The sequence below is a fragment of the Hemitrygon akajei genome, chromosome 2 (genome assembly GCF_048418815.1).
Source record: "Hemitrygon akajei chromosome 2, sHemAka1.3, whole genome shotgun sequence".
NCBI classification, from domain to species: Eukaryota; Metazoa; Chordata; class Chondrichthyes; order Myliobatiformes; family Dasyatidae; genus Hemitrygon; species Hemitrygon akajei.
This window is the reverse complement of record NC_133125.1, coordinates 91,160,007-91,182,893: the sequence shown is the minus strand read 5'-3', so window position 1 is coordinate 91,182,893 and position 22,887 is coordinate 91,160,007. Positions and strand designations below refer to the sequence as shown.

Genomic DNA, 22,887 nt, shown 5'->3' with positions numbered 1-22,887 from the left:
AGGGAAAAAGTAAGGTCTGACATGGTAGTACAGGCAGTCCCCGGGTTACGTACGAGTTCAGTTCCTGAGTCCGTCTTTAAGTCGGATTTCTACGTAAGTCGGAACAAGTACATCCAGTATTATTTAGTGTCAGTTAGTCAAACGTTTGTCTTAGTATATAGTATATATTTTACCTTTCTATGCATATAAAACACTTAAGAAACATATGTATTCCAATAATTAAACCACTGCATTGCTTAGTAATAATAGTAGCTTTTCATCAGGGCAGGGCCTTTCACATGCTCCATTATTCTCACTTTATCTGTTATTCTTTAAAATTGTTCCGATCGTTGACCGATTGTAGCCTAACGCTTTTCCAATGACCGATGGTGTTTCACCTCTTTCCAAACGCTTTATTATTTGCACTTCATTTTCAATCACTATCGCTTCCCGTCAATGGAACAGAAACACTACAGGCGATGGGTCCTGACCTGCACCGTGGTGCTCCTGAGATCCGCTAGGTCCCAAGGACCACTGCACTGAATTCCCCGGGTCCTAAACTCCACTGCACTGAGACAGGTTAAACGGGATAAGTGGGGGCTGTGCTGGGTTTGGGTATTTGATCCTCCACAATATTCCGCATGGCAATTTAAACTGGAGGTGGCAGTGGGTTTTTTTTACAAGGTCAAGTTGCGAGCTCGACATCAACCTGGCACGGATGGTACGGGAGTAACTGGATCGACATCAACCCGGCACAGGAGGGGTCTGTCACTAAATTGAACTCAGCAACCTCCATTCTCGAGCCCGGCGCTGATCTCATTGCGCCACCAGCCGACCGGAACTGGGGTGGGGGTCAGGGTGAATCTTACTAAGAAAAATTTAAGCTAAATACAACGTTAAACACTCAATACAGTGTCAAAGGCAATGACTTAAAATGGTGGACGATGTTCTCCTTCCTCGGTTCGTAAGTACGAGTTGTCTGTAAGTCGGACGTTCGTAACTCGGGGACTACCTGTATTTCAGTGGAGTAAAGGAAATTAAAGTGGTATGAGAGAGGAGCTGGCCAAAGTAAACTGGAAGGAGATACTGGCAGAAATGGCTTGAGTTTCTGGGGAAAATGAGCATGGTGCAGGGTAGATATATTCCAAAACAAAGAAATTCTCAAGCGGTAAAGCAGTACAACTTTGGCTGACAAGGGGAGTCAAATCTAATGTAAAAGCAAACGAGGGCATATAACAAAGAAAAAATTAGGAGGAAGAAAGAGGATTGGGAAGCTTTTAAAAAGCTACAGAAGGCAACTAAAAGAATCATTAGGGGATAGATGAAATATGAAAGCAAGCTAGCAAACAATATCAAGGTGGATTTTCAAATATATAAAAATTAAAAGAGAGATGAGAGTGGAAACAGGTCTGCTAGTAAATGAGGCCTGTGAAATAATAACGGGGAACACGGAGAAGACAGATGAACTATGAGTATTTTGCATCACTCTTCACTGTAGAAGACACTAGCAGTGTGCCAGATGGTGAAGGGTGTGAGGGAAGAGAAGTTACAATTACAAGGGAGAAGGTGCTCAAAAAGTTGAAAGATGTAAAAGATACACAAGTCACCCAGATCAGATTAATTGCACCCTAGGGTTTTGAAAGAGATAGTGGTAGAGATTGTGGAGGCATCAGTAATGATCTTTCAAGAATCACTGGACTCTGGCATGGCTCCGGAGGAATGGAAAATTGCAAATGTCACTCCACTCTTTAAGAAAGAAGGGAGGTGGCAGAAAGGAAATTACAGAACAATTAGCCTAACCTCAGTGATTGGGAAGATGTTGGGAGTCAGTTGTTAAGGATGAAGTTATGGAGTGCTTGGTGAAACAGGATAAGATAGGACAAAGTCAGCACGGCTTCCTTAAGGGAAAATCTTGACTGACGAACTTGGCGGAATTCTTTGAGATTACAAGTAGGATAGACAGATAATGGGGATGCAGTGGATGTTGTATATTTGGATTTTCAGAAGGCCTTTGACAAGGTGCCACACATGAGACTGCTTACCAAGTTAAGACTCCATGGTATTACAGGAAAGTTAGTAGCATGGTTAGACCATAGGCTGCTCGTAGGAGGCAGTGAGTGGGAATAAAAGATCCTTTTCTGGTTGGCTGCCAGTGATAGGTGATGTTCCGTAGAGGTCGTTGTTGGGATTGCTTCTTTTTATGCTGTGTATTAATAACTTAGATGATGGAACAGATAGCTTTGTTTTCAAGTTTGCAGATGATATGAAGATTGGTGGTGGGGGGCAGGTAGTGTTGAGGAAACAGGCAGGTTGCAGAAAGACAGATTAGGAAAAAGGGCAAGTGGCAAATTAAATACAATATTGGAACATGTATGGTCGTGCACTTTGGTAGTAGAAATAAATGTGCAGACTATTTTCTAAACAGGGAGAAAATCCAAAAATCTGAGATGCAAAGGGACTTGGGAGACCTTGTGCAAAACACCCTAAAGGTTAACTTGCAGACTGACCCAATGGTGAGAAAGGCATATGCAATGTTAGCATTCATTTGAAGAGGTCTAGAATACAAGGTAGGGATGTGATGCTGAGGCTTTAAGATACTGGTGAGGCCTCACCTTGAGATTTGTGAACAGTTCTGGGCTCCTTATCTGAGAAAAGATGTGCTGGCATTGGAGGGGTTCAGAGGAGGTTCACAAGGATGATTCCAAGAATAAAAGGGCCATCACATGAAGAACATTTAATGGCTCTGGACCTGCAGTCGCTGGAATTTAGAAGCATGAGGGGGGAATCTCACTGAAACCTTTCAAATGTTGAAAGGCCTAGAAAAAGCAGATGTAGAAAGGATGTTTCCCACAGTGGGGGACTCCAGGACAAAAGGCCACAGCCTCAGGATAGAGGGGTGTCCACTTTAGAGAGATGTGGAGAAATTTCTTTAGGCAGAAGCAGGGCATCCATTTAAAACAGAGATGTGGAGAAATTTCTATAGGCAGAGGATGGTGAATTTGTGGTATGTGTTACCCCAGGCAGCTGTGGAGGCTACATTGTTCTGTGTATTTAAAGCAGAGATTGGCATCAAAGGTTACGGGGAGAAAGTCAGGGAGTGGGGCTAAGGAGGGAGGACCAGCCATGATTGAATGGCGGAGCAGAGTTGATGGGCCTAATGACTTAATTCTGCTCCTATGTCATATGATCTTATTTCCATAGATACTACTTGATCTGCTAACTTCCAGCAGCACTTTGTGTGTGTTGTTCTGGATTTCCAGCATCTGCAGGATTGCTTGCATTTACCTTTCTGCAAGAGCCAATCTTATCCTTACTCATAACCATCTCAAAACAATGTTTTAATGCATTGAATAATATTAAATCTCTGAAATGGCGCCAGCAAACAATATGAGCGATGACAACATCCTTCAGACAGTTCACAAAACTTTTTTTTAAAAAACACCTTCTTTCAAATATGATTCAGCTACTACGCTGTGTGCAAATGGAACTTGCAATTTACATTCTGATGGTCTGTTTTCGCGCCAATTGAGCGTTCTGGTATTTTGCCATCTCCGAGGGAGTTAGGTGAGATTTGGAGTGGAGTGTGTGGCCTGGAGGTGGGGCACAAGCCCATTTCTTGCCAATCTCAGTGGTGTTCAAGATTGAAATCAACGAAGGCGCGAGTGGAAGGCAAGCGGTTGTCCAATGCCATCTGCCTGCGTTTGACTGCTCTCTCTCTATCTCTCGTTCCCTGCTGTGATAGGAAGGCGCCTGCTTTTGACCACTCTCTCCCAGTTCCTCAGTGCTGCTGGTGGATGGTGCCAGAGTTTTGGACAAGGTTTAATTGACACGGTTTGTAGATCTGTGTTTTTTTAAATTCCTACTTTGTGAAATTTTGATCGTGGTCGACTGGCTATGCAGTCAACATGCAACAGTGCTAAATTGAACCAAACTGAACATTCCTAGACTGTTTTAATGACTCTTGTGATTTGATGTTTTATATTGTGTCTTTTTAGCTCTTTTTTGCCGCTTGCACAATTTATTCTTTTTTTGCATGTTGGGTGTTTCATGTTTTCTTTGAATGGATTCCATAGGGTTTCGTTGTTTTGAGGCTGTGGGAAGATGAATCTCAGGGTTGTATACTGCACAAACACTTTGATAATAAACGTACTTTTGTTTTAAATGTGTTGCATTCATATCAAGAGTAACAACATGCTGAGATTTTCTGTGCCAGCTATTGTAAAGGAACAGCCTTCAAAGATAATGTTAAGCAATTCTAAACAACACACAAAATGCTGGAGGAACTCAGTAAGTCAGGCAGCATCCATAGAGGGGGATAAACAGTTTTTTGGACTGACATCTTTACCAGGACAATAATTCCATACCAGAACCTATGCATGAAGCTATTTTCACGCTGTATTTGATGTACATCCAAAATAAAATTCTGTTGACAGCAGTCATTGGCACTTGCTGGAGTATAGAGACAATGGCTGAGGCTTAACCAATCCTAACTACACTTTCACAATGAAAGTCTGAACACTTAATAAAATACAAACACAAATGACAGTGATATTAGTAAAGAATAGAGAAATCATACCCTGTAACTATTAATCAATTAGTATGATGTCAATGTCTTCATGAGATAGAAGGAAGATCCGAAGACTATCCGAAAGGTTGGAAGACTTTTTTATAAAAAATCTCTGGTAACACTGACATTGTCATACACACATCTTAAACTCGAAAGCCAAAATTTAGATACAGCATACTCACCTAATGGCAATAACTCTGTGATTGCCCTTTTCAATCTGCAAATCCCAATTATCTGGGGAATGCTACCTTCACTCGGGAATATTGTATATTGGCTAGAATGGAGTCATTGCCAGAAAACTGATGCCTACAAAAGAAAAGATTTTCTTTTTTAAAAAAGTAGCTTTTAACTTTTATATTAAAAAATCATTGCATGGCTCGTTGCTGTGAACTACCAAAAATGTAAACATACTGTTCTCAATGAGGCCCATTTTATCAAGCAATTAAAGTTCATTTAATGAAAAGTGATTATGTGGAGAATGTGTAAAACTATTTCCCATGTGTAAAGACTCATGCAAAACTGGATGCTACAATAGAAGTTGTTTGGTGAACTCATACAGAAGTTGAAATATCACAAAATCATTGGCTGAACAGAATTTGCATGGATGTATCTATCACTACCTAATGCCAGTATTACAAATGAACGTATATCAAATTGCAGCAAGTAAACAGTATTAATAAGAAGTGCCTGAAACCTGGCTTACTTAATTCAAAGTAATTTATTGCACTCATTAAATTCCATTGTGATCTGTTTACCTCAAATGCTTTGATCAAATGGAATTTTTCTAACAAAGCTGCCACACATTACAATAAATGTGACGAAGAGCCCTCTATAATGTTAAGAGAGAAGTGTTAGTAATTCAAAAAGCTAAGAGTTCAAGTTTCAGAGGAGTCTCTGGAGAACAAAACTGCCAACCATTATCATTTAATAGAGAAAGCAATAAAAGGGCTAATAAATAATTTATAAACATGATCAGTGAGTGAAAACAATTACTTAAAATAAATGAGAGACGAAAACCAGTGAAATATTTGCAACATGTCTCCAACTTCACCTTAGTAGACTGCACAACATACCAAACGTAGTAATCATAAATTGCATCTAAATTCCTATGAATCTGGAGCAGAATGAATGTTTCGGAGTTTGTAAATTAATTGTAACAGACCTTATTTTGCCCAAAAGGCCTACAGTAATATGTTAAACAAAATAAACTATACTTCCAGACCCTCTCATCCAATTCTTACTTCCTTCAATCACTAGAGCCAATATGAAAGTGTCCCCAGTGTTACACCACAGCACTTTATAAAGCCGCAACAATAGAGCCTCTACAATTACTGAGGGTTAAATATCTATTCTCTCTACTTCTGTCTTCTAGCTGAAAATCACCAATAAGCTAGTGCATATTGTTAAAAATATTCTATATATACACACTCACACACACACTTGAATTACTTATCTCAACACGATTGGGATAGGAAAGTGAAGAGATGTTTTAGCTATTCACAAAGTATTAGCCGTAGATGCCGGATTATAAGCCGCTACTTTTTTCCCACGCTTTGAACAGCTTTGAACACTGCGGCCTTTACTACGGTGCGGCTAATGCATGGTTTTTTTTCATGCCGCCAAAAACATTTTGCCTCGTAACAGTAGACCAATAAAATTGATGAGTAGTTCACAGAGGTCCAATGAAATTGTACGATAAATCAAGCGCACTTTCACAATTAAATTATTGTAAATCAGTCATTTGTACTCACCCTCATCAACATGGAAAACACTCGAAGCATTGTGCTGCCTTTATGGCAGTTATTTAGTTTATAATATTTTCGCTTAGTAATTCATTTGTTAGTATTTTCTAGTTAAAGTTAGAAGTGTTTTAAGTATATTTGTTTTCTGTACTACATCCCAGGATGCTATGACGTCACATCGGGTTTCGCCGCGTCTTGTGGGAAAATACCGGTTTGCGATAAACGGAAAGGCGGGGGGGGGGGGGAGCGCATTAGACCCGAGCGAAAACGCTGCTTTTAAGTTAAAGGCGATCAATAACTTTTCCTGGTAGGCTGCAGTATATATTTTTTTACCAGTCGTTAGGAGATATTGGAATGTTGTTCGTGTACTGTTCAGTAAAAAAGTATACGCAACGTAATTTGTGTGTTACCGATACGTATGTATATTTAAAAGTAGCTGTGTTACAGGCACGGTTCGAAAAAAAGCATTTGCAATATGTATTTGTTTATGTTACCATACGGATTTAATTAAAAGTTAAAAAATCCTCACGTGTAATATCTTTCTGTGTAAATATCTCATATTACAACGTGGGACACCTGCGGCTTAAAATCCGGTGCGGCTTGTACAAGTACAAAATTGATTTTCTTTCTAAAATTAGAGCCTGCGGCTTTTAATCAGGTGCGCTCTGTAGTACGGAATCTACGGTAGCTTGCATTTGGTTTCAAACACTGAAGCTCATGAAAGATACATTGGCCTGAAAGTATTGTGCAGATTCACCAGAATGATCCCAAGACTTACACATTTAATGAGATAACAAATTGCATAAACTTGATTTATACTTTCAGCTTAAGAGATCAAAAGACAGTTAAGATGTTACCCCAAATTTAATTGGGGAAATACAGAAACATTTTCCTCCAACTGCAAGAATCCGGAACAAGAGGGATCAGAAATTAGAGCTAACATTGTACAGCCAGATTTTCAGAAGAATCATAAGGCACTACTTCCACCATTCAAAATATCAGACTGATCTCTTGCAAAGATGGAATTAAACTGTAAAATGAATCAGAAAGAAAATCTGCTGATAGTTGGGATCAAGCACAATTTGATCTTCTTTCACTCTCCATAAGACATAAGAGCAGAATTATGCCATTTGGCCCATGAAATCTGCTCAACCACTCCATCATTTCATTTATTCGCCCTCTGAACCCTATTCTACTGCCTTCTCCCCATAAGCTTTGGCCCCCTTACTAATCAAGAACTAATAATCTCCATTTTAAATATATCCAACAACTTGGCTTCCATAGCCACCTGTAGCATTGAAGTCCACAGATTCACCACCCTCGGGCCAAAGAAATTCCTCATCTGTGTTCTAAATGGACATTCCTCAATTCTGATGCTGTGCCCTCTGGTCCTAGACTGCCCCACTACAGGAAACAACCTTTCTATGTTCACTCTATCTAGGCCTTTCACTATTCAATAGGTTTCAAGAGAACATGTCTGGCAAAGTATCTATCGGAGTAGATGTCAGCGAAGTCTTCACCATCAACTACGGGTAAAACGGATGCATGCGTTCTTGCTCCAACATTGTTCACATTATACCTTGCTGAAATTTTGGAAATAATGGACCATAATTTAGACAAAAGTGTGTACATCAGGACTCGCTCAGATGGAAAACTGTTCAACCTGTCAAGACTCAAAGCCTCAACCAAATCAAGAGAGATTGTGTCAGAGAGCTTCTGTATACAGACGCCTCAGCCCTGGTTGCTACTGATGTTAATGTGATTCAAAAAATTGTAGACCGCTTCTTATTTGCTGCCACTCTTTTTGGCCTAAGAATGTCTCCAAAACCAAACTTTTGTACCAGCCTCCTCCGTGTAGTCCCAGTGAGACCCACCCACCAGTCATATCGGGTAATGGGGTAGCGCTGAAATGTTCTGACTCTTTCTCATACTTAGGAAGCGCTGTGACCAACACCAACTCATCAGATCTGGAAGCTGAGAGGAGAATTCAATCAGCTACAAAAGTCTTTGGTGCTTTGCAGAAGCGACTTTGGTCTCGCCACAACATTAAAATGGCAACCAAGGCCAAAGTGTATAACACAGCTGTTTTACCATCTCTGCTTTGTTCAACTGCAACGATGACATTGGATCGGAAGCACATCAGAAATTGACCAAGACACAACTCAAGAATTTACGCCAAATATTACACATCAAGTGGCAAGAGAGGGTACCAGATGTGGAGGTGTTCAAATATGCTGGGACAGTCAGTGCAGATTCGCTCATCACAGCTTCTCAGCTGTGTTGGACTGGTCATGTCACAAGAATGAGTGATGATCGTTTACACAAAGCTGTTTTCTATGGCCAGCTACATGAAGGAAAGAGGAAGCATGGTGGTCATAAGCTGCGCTACAAAGATGTGCTCAAGCGCCATGTGAGGAACACTGACATGAATGTCAACACCTGGGAGAAAGATGCTTTGGACAGAAGAAGTTGGCTCTGCATTGTCAAGAATTGTCAATCCCTGCTATTGAGGAGAAAAGGCAGAAGAAATATGAAGCAGGTCATGAACACAGACATTCAGTGCTGGACCAGTCAAATCACAAAAGCAACCGATGTGGGAGACGGTGCTGATCCAATGCTGGTCTTGTGGCCCATAAACGTGCCTGCAGAAACTAAACTCTCAGCACAGTCAACATCAAAATCGATGGACAGCCGAAGAAGAAGAGGTTTCAATTGGATCCCCTCTCCCCCACCCCCATTCTTCTAAATTCCAGAAAGAACAGGCACAAGCTATTAAACGCTCTTCGTATGTTAACCCTTTCATTCCTGGGTTCATTCACCTGAACCTCCTCTGGACCCTCTTCAATGCTAGCACATCCTTTCAAAGATCAAGGGCCTAAAATGGCTCACAATAATCTAAGTGTGGTTTTAATCAATGCTTTAAAGTCAAATATCAGTTGTAACTCCACAAGTGAATGGCCCACTTTCATTCCTATGTATCACAGCAAACGATCAGGTATACAAGACTAACTGAGATTCAGAGATAAGTGCTTCATGTAGTCACTAGTGAGCCAAGAATCCAAATGCTTAAATTCCTTTTACATCCCCACCATTGACTACTTAACACTGAGCGTCATAGGAAGTCATTCCTACCTGTGGCCATCAAACTTTACAACTCCTCCCTCAGAGTATCAGACACCCTGAGCCAATAGGCTGGTCCTGGACTTATTTCCACTTGACATGATTAACTTATTTTAATTTAATTATTTATGGTTTTATATTGCTATATTTCTTCACTATTCTTGTTTGGTGTGACTGTAACAAAACCCAATTTCTCTCGGGATCAATAAAGTATGTCTGTCTGTCTGTAAAACACTTATCCCTGAACTTCAATCAGCCTTGTTCTTGTCTCCAAGATCTTACACTACGCATATTCAGGCTGTGGACACATTGTTCTGCTTGGGCAAAACCCACTATTATTATCACTTTATATAATGGAGCTGTTCATTGATGCGTTTACCACAAAACCATCAATTCTAACCATATTTAATGAGCCATAAAATAGAACACTACTCCAACCATAAGTCAATAACAAATGCTTTGCACAGAATAATATATTTCAACATATTTGCCACTTTGAAGGCGTTGGTCCCACAGGATGTTCATTCCAAGAACTCTGCACTATGGACTGTTCCATTTGGACAGTCTTTAGACCACAGACTACGGACTGTTAGGCTGTCTTTAGCCCAGGCAAAGTATGTTGCCCCTTCAGTGCAAGGAATGATCTAAAAGTGAATGATGGGCACATTGAATCTTGATCCAGCCACAAAGAGACTGTGGGAACAGACCACATTCTAGTGTCTTGTCATCATAGGGTTAGTAACACTGACATATCCTAGGGCACCCATTACAGTGAAACTCCAATAATGTGATACTCAGGAGTATGATAGTCTAGACTTGCAGAGTTTTCAGTATATTGGATGGTACACTTTATTTCCAAAACATTTTAAATCATTTTAACAGGTTACAGTTATACAATATTTTTGAAATCACCCTAATGAGTCAAAATGGATTAATGGGATCTTGCCCACAAGTCAGTCAGGAGGATGCACGATAAACTACCAGATGCAAAACTATTAGGGAATTACAAATAGCATATTTAGCTGCCCTTCTCCAAAAATATTCCATCACATTTTCCTTTATTTAGGTTTCCTGGTCTCTAATTTTATGTCCAGCTTCTGACTTTAGTACAATTCTTAACGATTCACCTTCATGTTTGCCAACATTTGCCACTGACAAAAATAAGAGAATTTTTCAAAAGAAAGTTTTCTGTTAATTCAAATGAATATTAAGTCGTGACTCTCGCTCAACTTTACTCAGTAATTCACTTCCATGGATATTACTGCCTACAAGGATATCACTACCACAGGTTTTTATTAATTGTACAGCATACAGCACACATCATGAATGGCAGTGATGCTTTACTCTCAGATAAGCTTAATACTTTTTAAGCTCGCTTTGAAAGGGAGAACAGAACTATAGCAGTGAGAATCCCTGCCGCACCTGGTGACAAATCCCCAGGGCCAGACGGTCTGCATCCCAGAGTGCTTAAGGAAGTAGCCCAAGAAATAGTGGATGCATTAGTGATAATTTTTCAAAACTCCTTAGATTCTGGATTAGTACTTGAGGATTGGAGGGTGGTTAATGTAACCCCACTTTTTAAAAAAGGAGGGAGAGAGAAACCGGGGAATTATAGACCGGCTAGTCTGACATCGGTGGTGGGGAAAATGCTAGAGTCGGTTATCAAAAATGTGATAACAGCACATTTGGAAAAAGGGGAAATCATCGAACAAAGTCAGCATGGATTTGTGAAAGGAAAATCATGTCTGACGAATCTTATAGAATTTTTTGAAGATGTAACTAGTAGAGTGGATAGGGGAGAGCCAGTGGATGTGGTATATTTAGATTTTCAAAAGGCTTTTGACAAGGTCCCACACAGGAGATTAGTGTGCAAACTTAAAGCACATGGTATTGGGGGTATGGTATTGATGTGGATAGAGAATTGGTTGGCAGAAAGGAAGCAAAGAGTGGGAGTAAACGGGACCTTTTCAGAATGGCAGGCAGTGACTAGTGGGGAACCGCAAGGCTCAGTGCTGGGACCCCAGTTGTTTACAATATATATTAATGATTTAGACGAGGGAATTAAATGCAGCATCTCCAAGTTTGCGGATGACACGAAGCTGGGCGGCGGTGTTAGCTGTGAGGAGGATGCTAAGAGGATTCAGGGTGACTTGGGATAGGTTAGGTGAGTGGGCAAATTCATGGCAGATGCAATTTAATGTGGATAAATGTGAGGTTATTCACTTTGGTTACAAGAACAGGAAAACAGATTATTATCTGAACGGTGGCCGATTAGGAAAAGGGGAGATGCAACGAGACCTGGGTGTCATTGTACACCAGTCATTGAAGGTGGGCATGCAGGTACAGCAGGTGGTGAAAAAGGCAAATGGTATGTTGGCATTTATAGCAAAAGGATTTGAGTACAGGAGCAGGGAGGTTCTACTGCAGTTGTACAAGGCCTTGGTGAGACCACACCTAGAATATTGTGTGCAGTTTTGGTCCCCTAATCTGAGGAAAGAGAGTCTTGCCATAGAGGGAGTACAGAGAAGGTTCACCAGATTGATTCCTGGGATGGCAGGACTTTCATATGAAGAAAGACTGGATCGACTAGGCTTATACTCACTGGAATTTAGAAGATTGAGGGGGGATCTTATTGAAATGTATAAAATTCTAAAGGGATTGGACAGGCTAGATGCAGGAAGATTGTTTCTGATGTTGGGGAAGTCCAGAACGAGGGGTCACAGTTTAAGCATAAAGGGGAAGCCTTTTAGGACCGAGATGAGGAAAAACTTCTTCACACAGAGAGTGGTGAATCTGTGGAATTCTCTGCCACAGGAAACAGTTGAGGCCAGTTCATTGGCTCTATTTAAGAGGAAGTTAGATATGGCCCTTGTGGTTAAAGGGATTGGGGGTATAGAGAGAAAGCAGGTACAGGGTTCTTAGTTGGATGATCAGCCATGATCATACTGAATGGCGGTGTAGGCTCGAAGGGCTGAATGGCCTACTCCTGCACCTATTTTCTATGTTTCTATCTCTCTTGGAGGCCGATGTCAGGTTGTTTTTTCAAGAGTTTCTACCCTCGCAAGGCGACAGGCTCCGCTGGAGTACCTGGAAAGGCTCTGAAAACTTGTGCCAACCAACTGGCAGGAGTGTTCAAAGACGTTTTTAATCTCACTGCCAGATGGAAGTCCCCACCTGCTTCAAAAGGGTAACATTGTACCAGTTCCCAAGAGGAGCACGGTGAGCTACCTAAATGACTATCATCTAGTAGCACTCATATCTACAGTGATAAAATGCTTTGAGAGGTTGGTTATGGCGAGGGTCAACTCCTGCCTCAGCAAGGACCTGGATCCACTACAATTTCCTTTATTGCCACAATAAATCTATGATAAACATGATCTCATTGGCTCTCCACATGGTCTTGGATCACCTGGGCAATACAAATACCTTTGTCAGGCTGCTACTTATTGACTATAGCTCAGCATTAAAACACCAATATTCCTACACTTCTGATCAAGAAGCTCCAGAACCGGAACCCAGAGGCACACACTCAACAATTCAGGAACAGCTTCTTCCCCTTTGTCATCCGATTTCAGAATGGACATTGAACCCAAGAACACTTCCTTACTACATTTTTATTTCTATTTTTTGCACTATTTATTTAACTATTATTAATATATATTTAATGTAATTCTGTTTTTCTTCTGCATTATGTATTGCATTGATATTAAACCTGATTCTGATTTAGACAATAGTTAGTTGAGAGACTTGAACAGATGACTGGTCACATGACATATTCAAATGTTGAAAAATGCTGCAGACAGAACACATTCAGTGACTGATCCAAATCTAACTGCTGAGTCATAAGAGATGAATATGTCGCAAAATTAACTTAGAAGGAAACAAGATTGTTAAGGGATAGGAAGTGAATGGGTAAGGTAATGCAACATTGAAAAAGATAAATTACAGATGGAAAGAAATACTTCACAATGAATGATCAGTGGACTTACAAATACAGCAAATACAAAAAAAAACTCAATAGCAGGTGAATGATGCAATGAAGAATAACAGAAATCTTTTGAGATGGATAAATTATTAGATGTCAATTCTGTTCTTCATCCATATGTGAAACGAAAATGCTAGAGATGCAGAGTACCTGAAATCTGTTAAACTCACTGTTTTAAAGGCCATAATATCTGTGTCCTTTAGACAGCATTATGCTTGTTGCTATCCAATGCAATGATTTCAGTGATTCAATAATTAACAGAATTTCAAACACTTTCATTCCAGCAGTTTTCTCATCTACTAATTCTGCAGCCTCAACATACATCTACTCCTCCAGACTTTTCTTCCCTCACTATTACCACCTTCAATTTTGTCATTTAATATCCTTTACTTCTGTCATTTCCCTTGATTTTATCATTTTCTAATTCTTAAAATTATTCAGGCCAAAATTATTTAGAATTAGAAAAGAATAAATTCGAGGAAAATGAAAGTCAAATTTTAAGAGGTTTTGAAGAAAGCTCAGGTGCAAGCAAAGTATTGAAGTGTAAGCAGAAATAAAAATATCTAAATAATATGGCAGCTGTTGTAAAGAAATAATTAACATTATGAAATAAGAAAATATGTTATTTTTCTCTGCTTTTCAATCAAGTTCGATGTGAGGAAAGAAATCTTCCATTTGATATCAAGCAAGAGAAAATCAGCAGATACTGGAAATCCATGAACTGGCATGTTGGAATGGGACGTGGAGTTACACACACAAAATTCTGGAAGAACTCAGCAGAATCAGGAAGAACTCCCATGCCCATTCATCTCCCCCCACTGATTTCCCTTCTGGCATTTATCCTTGCAAGCAGAACAAGTTCCAAACTTGCCCCTAAACCTCCTCGCTCACTACCATTCAGGGCCCCAAACAGACCTTCCGGGCAAGGTGGCACTTTACCTGCGAGTCTGTTGGGGTGCTCCTGGTGTGGCCTCCTGTGTATCAGTGAGACCCAATATAGACAGGGAGACCACTTCACTGAGCTTCGTCCTCCAGAAAAAGCAGGATCTCCAATGGCCAGCCACTTTAACTCCACGTCCCATTCCAACATGCCAGTTTATGGCCTCCTCTACTGTTGTAATGAAGCCACACTCAGGTTGGAGGAGCAACACCTTATATTTCATCTGGATAACCTCCAAACTGATGGCATGAACATCAATTTCTCGAACTTCTGGTAATGCACCCCCCCATTCACCATTCCCCATTTCCTTTTCTATCTCTCACCTCATCTCCTTACCTGCCCCATCACCTCCCTCTGGTGCTCTTCCCCCTTTTCTTTCTTCCATGGCCTTCTGTCCTCTCCTATTAGACTCCCCCTTCTCGAGCCCTGTATCTCTTTCACCAATCAACTTCCCAGCTCTTTGCTTTACTCCTCCCCCCACCCTCCGGGTTTCATCTATCACCTTGCATTTCTTCCTCTTCTCCTCCCACCCAAATCTGATTCACCTCTTATCTTATCCAGTCCTCATGAAGACTCTCAACCCGAAACATCGACTATACTCTTTTCCATAGATGCTGCCTGGCCTGCTGAGTTCCTCCAGCATTTTGTGTGTGTTGCTGCCACCTAATACACTGTCTATTTGCACTTAAGACTACATTACGCATCTTTTAAAAACACAACAATCAGAACGTTTACACAAGCATCTCAGGAATGGTGTCTTACTTTAATAATAATCCAGCAGAATTTGCTGTTGTTTCATGTTACAGATAATTAATTAAAAATGTACGCACTCACTGACATTGGAGTTCTTCAGCAGAAGGTACAAGCAGAACCATTTTGTTAGAACACAGCAGCAAAATAACATTTTCTAGTCTGGTTTCCATAGACAGCAAAAACAAGATCAACTCCCTACAGTAAACAAATCTCTTGTTCAACAACTGAAGTTGCTTTTCATTCTGCCTGGGCAAGTCACTTACAGGTTTATACTTGTTGTATGGTTGGGCAAGTTCATCCACAGGTGACAAGGGATGTCATCGTTTTTCCCCTAACAGCAGTAAGTACATTAATAATGTAACAAACAAGAAAGACTAAAAATGGTACTTTGATTCAAAACTTGTCAAAGCCTTTTGTTATAAACTGAACTGTATTCTATTCTGGCATTTTCCACATTGGATATTGTTAATGACAAAGCCTATTCTGAAGTTTCCTATGTAATTACAGTTAAGATCAAGAATATAATCTTCAATATTCTACTGCAAGCACCGTATAAATGGAACTGATGTGTAGATTTGGTTTTAAAAATACAATATTAAGGCTCTCAGTTAAATTTAAATTAAGTACTGACACTTTCCAAGAATACTTCAACTATTTTTTTTTTAAAAAAGGTTTACCAAAAAGCTCCATAATATAAAGAGCATGTTATACCTCAGAACCACTTGATTTACAAAAAAAATGCTCCCCTGGAAATAATTTAAGTGTAATTTTGTAAATCCAAAAGGCTGGGCAAATGCATCATCCTTGTAATGAGTTGGTGGTTAATCAACAGATGTGCAGATTTTAAAATGTGTGCCTAAAATAGTCAAAGAACTATCACAAAAACTTGAAAATCTTGGAATTCCTATACTGAGCAAGCTGAAAAGGAATTCACTCCCCTCCAGAACCACAATAAAACACAGATTTGAGTTTTATTTTTAAACTAGAATTATTTTGAAGTTAGTTTAATGGTGCTGAACAGTGTAGTTACTGAAAATAGTTAACCAGTTGGAATACAGGTTTCCCCCACTATTCAAAAGTACAGTGTTCCTATGAAATGGTTCGTAAGCCAGAATGTCGTAAAGTGAAGAAGCAATTACCATTTATATGGGAAAAATTTGTGAGCGTTCGCAGACCCAAAAAAATAACCTACCAAATCATGCCAAATAACACATAAAACCTAAAATAACAGTAACATATAGTAAAAGCAGGAATGATCTGATAAATACACAGCCTATATAATGTAGGAATACTTTTCTGCAATTATTGCAGCACTGTCCACCGCAGCAAAAATCTCACACAAGCACTCTTGGCAGCACTCCCGGCTGAAGCACTCTTTCCAGTAACCTTTAAGCTATGAAGCTACCAAATAACACATAAAAATACACAGCCTATATAAAGTAGAAATAATCTATTTCATATGGCTTTGACTCGAGAGATTCTGGCAGTTTTGGCAGTTGGACTGTGCAATCAAGTCAATCAAGATTTGAATAGCTCAGCAGAAAGCTGTTGATTAGACAATCAAGATTTGAATAGCTCAGACTCAGCAGAAAGCAGCTCATTGGGCAATCGAGGTCAGGTGACCAAGCAGTTTGAAAAGCTCGAACAAATAAATAGAGGGTCACCTCAAGCGGAGCGGCCTGTGGAAAGCGGCCAGTGAAGGAGTGGAGATTTGAGGCTTTGATGAGAAGAGGCAGAGGACGAGCTTGTTCCCAGTTAGTCTTTACAATGCCTCCTGAGATGGTGATGTGCCTCTCCTGTGAGATGTGGCAGTCTTGGGGGAACTCCCCTCTCCCGCAGAGTCACATCTGCCAGAAGAGCTTGCGGCTGGGCGATATGGAAGACCGTGTGAAGAATCTGGAGCAGCAGCTGGATGACCTTCGACTCATAAGGGAGAATGAGGCAGTAACAGATGAGAGCTACAGGGAGGTAGTCACACCTAGGCTGCTGGAAGCAGGTCGTTGGGTGACAGTCTGAGGGGGGAAAGGGAAGGAGAGTAGACAGGTAGTGCAGAACACCCCTGTAGCCATTCCCCTGAATAATAAGTTTACCATCCTGGATGCTGTTGGCGAGGACGACCGACCAGGTGTGAGCCACGGTGGCATAGCCTCTGGGACTGAGTCTGACCCTGTGGTGCAGAAGGATGGGACGGAAGAGGAGAGCTGTCGTCACTGGAGACTTTATAGTCAGGGGAGCAAACAGGAGATTTTGTGGACGTGAGAAGGAAACCTGCATGGTTTGTTGCCTCCTGGATGCCAGGGTCCGGGATGTCTCCGACCGGCTGCATGACATCCTGGTACGAGAGGGACAGCAACTAGAAGTTGTGATACATGTTGGGACCAACATGCCTATGTCCCAGGAAGAGGGATGAGGTCCTGAAGTGTGAGTTTCGGGAACTAGGCAGAAGGCTGAAGAACAGGACCTTAAGGGCGGCGTTCTCAGGATTGCTGCCAGTACTACGTGATAGTGATGGTAAGAACTGGAGGAGATGGCAGTTCAATGCGTGGCTGAGGAGTTGGTGCAGGGGGCAGGATTTTAGATTTTTGGACCATTGGGATCTCTTCTGGGGAAGGTGGGACCTGTACAGACTGGATGGGTTGCACCTGAACTCGAGGGGGAGCAATATCCTTGCTGGTAGGTTTGCTAGCATGGTTTGGGAGAGTTTCAACTAATTTGCAAGGGGGATGGGACCCGGAGTGATACAGCAGTGAAAGAACTGCATGGAATAATGCCAGATCTAACATATAGAGAGGCTTTGAGGGAAGAGCAACAGAATAAAGGTAGTAAGCTAGAAGGGCTAAAGTGTATGTACCGTACTTCAATGCAAGAAGCATCAGGAACAAAGGTGATGAACTGAGAGCTTGGATACATACATGGAATTATGATGTAGTGGCCATTACGGAGACTTGGCTGGCACCAGGGCAGGAATGGATTCTCAATATTCCTGGATTTCAGTGATTTAAAAGGGATAGAGAGGGGGTGAAAGGGGAGGAGAGGTGGCATTACTGGTCAGGGATACTATTACAGCTACAGAAAGGGTGGGTAATGTAGCAGGATCCTCTTTTGAGTCAGTATGGGTGGAAGTCAGGAACAGGAAGGGAGCAGTTACTCTACTGGGGGTATTCTATAGGCCCCCTGGTAGCAGCAGAGATACCGAGGAGCAGACTGGGAGGCAGATTTTGGAAAGGTACAAAAATAACAGGGTTGTTATCATGGGTGACTTTAACTTCCCTAATATTGATTGGATCTTGATTAGTTCCAAGGGTTTGGATGGGGCAGAGTTTGTTAAGTGTGTCCAGGATGGATTCCTGTCACAGTAGGTTGACAGGCCGACTAGGGGAAATGCCATACTAGATCTAGTATCAGGTAACGAATCGGGTTAGGTCACAGATCTGTCAGTGGGTGAGCATCTGGGGGACAGTGATCACCGCTCCCTGACCTTTAGCATTATCATGGAAAAGGATAGAATCAGAGAGGACAGGAAAATTTTTAATTGGGGAAGGGCAAATTATGAGGCTATAAGGCTAGAACTTGCAGGTGTGATCTACGTGGATTTTAGTAAGGCATTTGATAAGGTTCCACACGGTAGGCTTATTCAGAAAGTCAGAAGGCATGGGATCCAGGGAAGTTTGGCCAGGTGGATTCAGAATTGGCTTGCCTGCAGAAGGCAGAGGGTCGTGGTGGAAGGAGTACATTCAGATTGGAGGGTTGTGACTAGTGATGTCCTACAAGGATCTGTTCTGGGACCTCTATTTTTTGTGATTTTTATTAATGACCTGGATGTGGGGGTAGAAGGGTGGGTTGGCAAGTTTGCAGACGACACAAAGGTTGGTGGTGTTGTAGATAGAGTAGAGGATTGTCGAAGATTGCAGAGAGACATTGATAGGATGCAGAAGTTGGCTGAGAAGTAGCAGATGGAGTTCAACCCGGAGAAGTGTGAGGTGGTACACTTTGGAAGGACAAACTCCAAGGCAGAGTACAAAGTAAATGGCAGGATACTTGGTAGTGTGGAGGAACAGAGGGATCTGGGGGTACATGTCCACAGATCCCTGAAAGTTGCCTCACAGGTAGATAGGGTAGTTAAGAAAGCTTATGGGGTGTTAGCTTTCATAAGTCGAGGGATAGAGTTTAAGAGACGTGATGTAATGATGCAGCTCTATAAAACTCTAGTTAGGCCACACTTGGAGTACTGTGTCCAGTTCTGGTCGCCTCAGTACAGGAAGGATGTGAAAGCACTGGAAAGGGTACAGAGGAGATTTACCAAGATGCTGCTTGGTTTAGAGAGTATGGATTATGATCAGAGATTAAGGGAGCTAGGGCTCTACTCTTTTGAGAGAAGGAGGATGAGAGGAGACATGATAGAGGTGTATAAGATTTTAAGAGGAATAGACAGAGTGGACAGTGAGCGCCTCTTCCCCAGGGCACCACTGCTCAGTACAAGAGGACATGGCTTTAAGGTAAGAGGAGGGAAGTTCAAGGGGGATATTAGAGGAAGGTTTTTCACTCAGTGGTTGGTGCGTGGAATGCACTGCCTGAGTCAGTGGTGGAGGCAGATACACTAGTGAAGTTTAAGAGACTACTAGACAGGTATATGGAGGAATTTAAGGTGGGGGGGTTATATGTGAGGCAGGGTTTGAGGGTCGGCACAACATTATGGGCCGAAGGGCCTGTAATGTGCTGTACTATTCTACGTTCTATAATGTATAGTGTAGTTTCACTTACTGGAATCGGGAAGACAGTGAGCACACTGATGATGTTGTGTTAGGCTGAGTCGTCTGAGGTTGGGGTGGTGGGAGGTAGAGGAGACTGGGGAGTCATCGTCGCCTGTTTCCATCAGGGCAGGCAGGACACCTACTTCTATGTCTGCCTGCCTCGATGTCGAAGGTCGAGGTTCATCATCTGCTGTGGCTGATGTGGAAGGCTTGAAAAACGACAGTATGCTTGACTGCTTAGCCTCGCGCATTTTTCTATCATACACTTCTTTGTAAGCACTCAAACCAACCTGCAAATATGCCTTAGACCTATGTACCTTTTCAAAATTAAAGTCATACTTTTCTGCAATCATTGCAGCATTGTCAATCACAGTGAAAATCTCACACAATTGCTTCACGTTCAGTTCCTGGACAACTTCATTTTTGGGCTGTTCACTACTGCGTTCAGCTTCAATTGTTAGCCTTTCCTCTTCATCAGCTCTTCATCTGTCAGTTCTTGGTCATGGGATGCCAAAACCTCTTCAACATCATCTTCGTTAACTTCCACAAACCCTTAGCCAAACTCACTATGTCCTTACTTCATTCACCACGATCGAAATGCTTAATTATGTCTAGTTTTACGCTAAGTGTAACACTCTTACGCGCTCTTTTAGGCTTTTCCAATACCTTAGATCCCATCTTGCTAACGGATGCACAAAATAAATCGACATAAAGCACAGATGCTCACAGGCACGTGTTTAAGCAATGCCGGCTAGAATGCAGTTCCGGGGGAGGAACTTAGCTGCTTGGCGCACGCACGCTGCCTTTTTTCGTGTGCTACCTTTTTTTGTAACAGTGAAAACATCTACTGTTAGCGAAAACAGGTAACTAATGTAGGTCTTTCGTAACAGCAAGGTGTCGTAAAGTGAATGTTCAAAAAAAATCGGGGGACACCTGTAGCATAAAGGAAACATTCAGATAAACTTGGCTCTTACTCTCAAAGAATAGCTCATGCTCATCAATTACACTGAGTACGTCAGTGATCATACACCTGACTATGATTCTAATTTTCAAGAACCTAGACTGATGTGACCCAAATATTTCACTTCCATTTATTGTAGCTTTACAGTAAAATATCCTTAAGCAATTTCAACCAAGTCTGGAGGTAGCCCTAAGCTTCCCTTGTAAATGACCCAGATTCAGAAAAGATATACATAAAGAACATTATACAATGAAAGAAGAAAAAAACAAGCAGTGAAAAGGAAATTGTAGAAGACGAGAGGAAACCACCACGAAAAGGTTAATTATAGAGTCTCTGGCTCTCCGCATGATCATTGCTCCTCATCTTATCCACCTCTATCAGGTCGCCTCTCATCCTCCATCACTCCAAAGAGAAAAAGCCAAGTTCACTCGACCTATTCTCATAACCAGGCATCATCCTGAACATTAGGGCACCGAGGAGTATAACAGAACAGAAGGTTCTCGGAGTAGGAGTCCCTAATTCATTGATCAAAGATAGGGCGTTATGTTGAAGTTTTATAAGATTTTGGTGAACCCTAATCTGGAGCATTGTGTCCAGTTTTTGTCACCTACGTCCGGGAAAGATGTAAATACGATTGAAAGAGTACAGAGAAAATTTACATGGTTGTTGCCAGGATTCAAGGACCTGAGTGTGAAGGAAAGAGTACTGTTTTTGTTGGAGGGGGAGAAAACAGGAACTCCTGTGAGTGGTACTCTATAATCGACCTGAAATTGTTCCCTTTTGTCCTAGAATCCCCTACCATGGGAAATATCTTTACCATATCTAATCTGTTCAAGCCTTTTAACATTTGAAATGTTTCTATGTGATCCCCCCTCATTCTCCTGAACTCCAGGAATGAAAGGGTTACCATATGTTAGAGGCAGCGCGCACCCCGAGCAGCCTCTATATAAATTAATGGTAATTGCTTCTTCGCTTTACACCATTTCAGTTTATGAAAGGTTTCACAGGAACGCTCTACTTTTGGATAGCGGGGGAAACCTGCACAGTCGCTGTTGCAGTACCTCACTTCTAATGACTGTGTCCAACTCCTGAGAAAATACAGAAGTAAAAAATCCAATGAAGATCTCCATCTAGTTGCAAAGTGTTCCCCTATACAAACATCAATTTCAAAAATTCTGTCTTGCCAAGAAAGCAGAAATGAGATGCCAACCTACTTCTTAATTACTCCTAACCACTATAAAGAATTTAGTATTGAACTGGTACCAAGCAAAGTTTTGTTGAAATTTAAGCTTCGCAAACAGACCTTATAATGCACATAAGAGAATTTCAATGTAATGCTCATGGATTTCATATTCCAGGATCAGACATTACATCTTGTTCCTCTATCCCATTTATAAAATGAAAGAATCCATCTGTTACAAATAGTGAATGCCCTACAGCTGTTACATGGAAAAGCAAGGTTGGTTTTAGCCAAGTACTGACTATGTGGTAAAATTTTACTTGCAAAACAGCAACTACAAGAAAATAAACTCAATTACTCATTTACTCAATAAACTCATTTCTAGAGTTATGAAAGCTGACTCAATACTTTACAGAAGGGAAAACAGCCTTGTAATCCTGCATTACAATCCTGCCTTGTAATCCCGCATTTCTATCAGCTTCACTTAACCAAGACATTTAAAAGTATACACAGTGCACATGCAGAAAAACATTTATGTTTTGCAAAATTTACCAAAGCTTGACTTCATCCATGGTGTCAAGAAAGGGAGTTTCATTGCTCTAACTTGTGTCTCAATCTTTCTTAGCAAGACGCTGCATCTCATTTCCAATGAGCTTCCAGCCAGAGTAAAGTTAATCTACAGGACAACAGGAAACCACTTAACCTTCATCTCCAGACCAGAAGCAGTCACTTCAACTGCAGGATACCTACAATGCTAATGATGCATATATCTGGAGGCCAAGCCCCAAGTAATCGTGGACAACATTCAATAAAACATAGAAAATAATGCCCTTGAGTCAACTGTTCAACTGCACAACATCTTTTGATAATAAGGGTTTATATTGAGTCCATGATAAATGTGGACAACAT

At 41.2% G+C, this 22,887-nt stretch overlaps 1 protein-coding gene across 3 annotated transcripts in view; it reads right to left on the bottom strand.

The window, feature by feature from the left end:
- Positions 1–22,887, bottom strand: part of spopla (speckle type BTB/POZ protein like a) — a 191,177-nt gene that overhangs the window by 56,223 nt on the left and 112,067 nt on the right. For 2 of the 3 annotated variants that reach the window (XM_073025791.1, XM_073025802.1), the window contains exon 3: positions 4,729–4,852. The exons of the other annotated variant lie outside the window; for it this stretch is intronic. The gene's annotated coding sequence lies outside the window, so the exon portion shown is untranslated. The remainder of the gene's footprint in view (positions 1–4,728; positions 4,853–22,887) is intronic. 3 annotated transcript variants of the gene reach the window in all.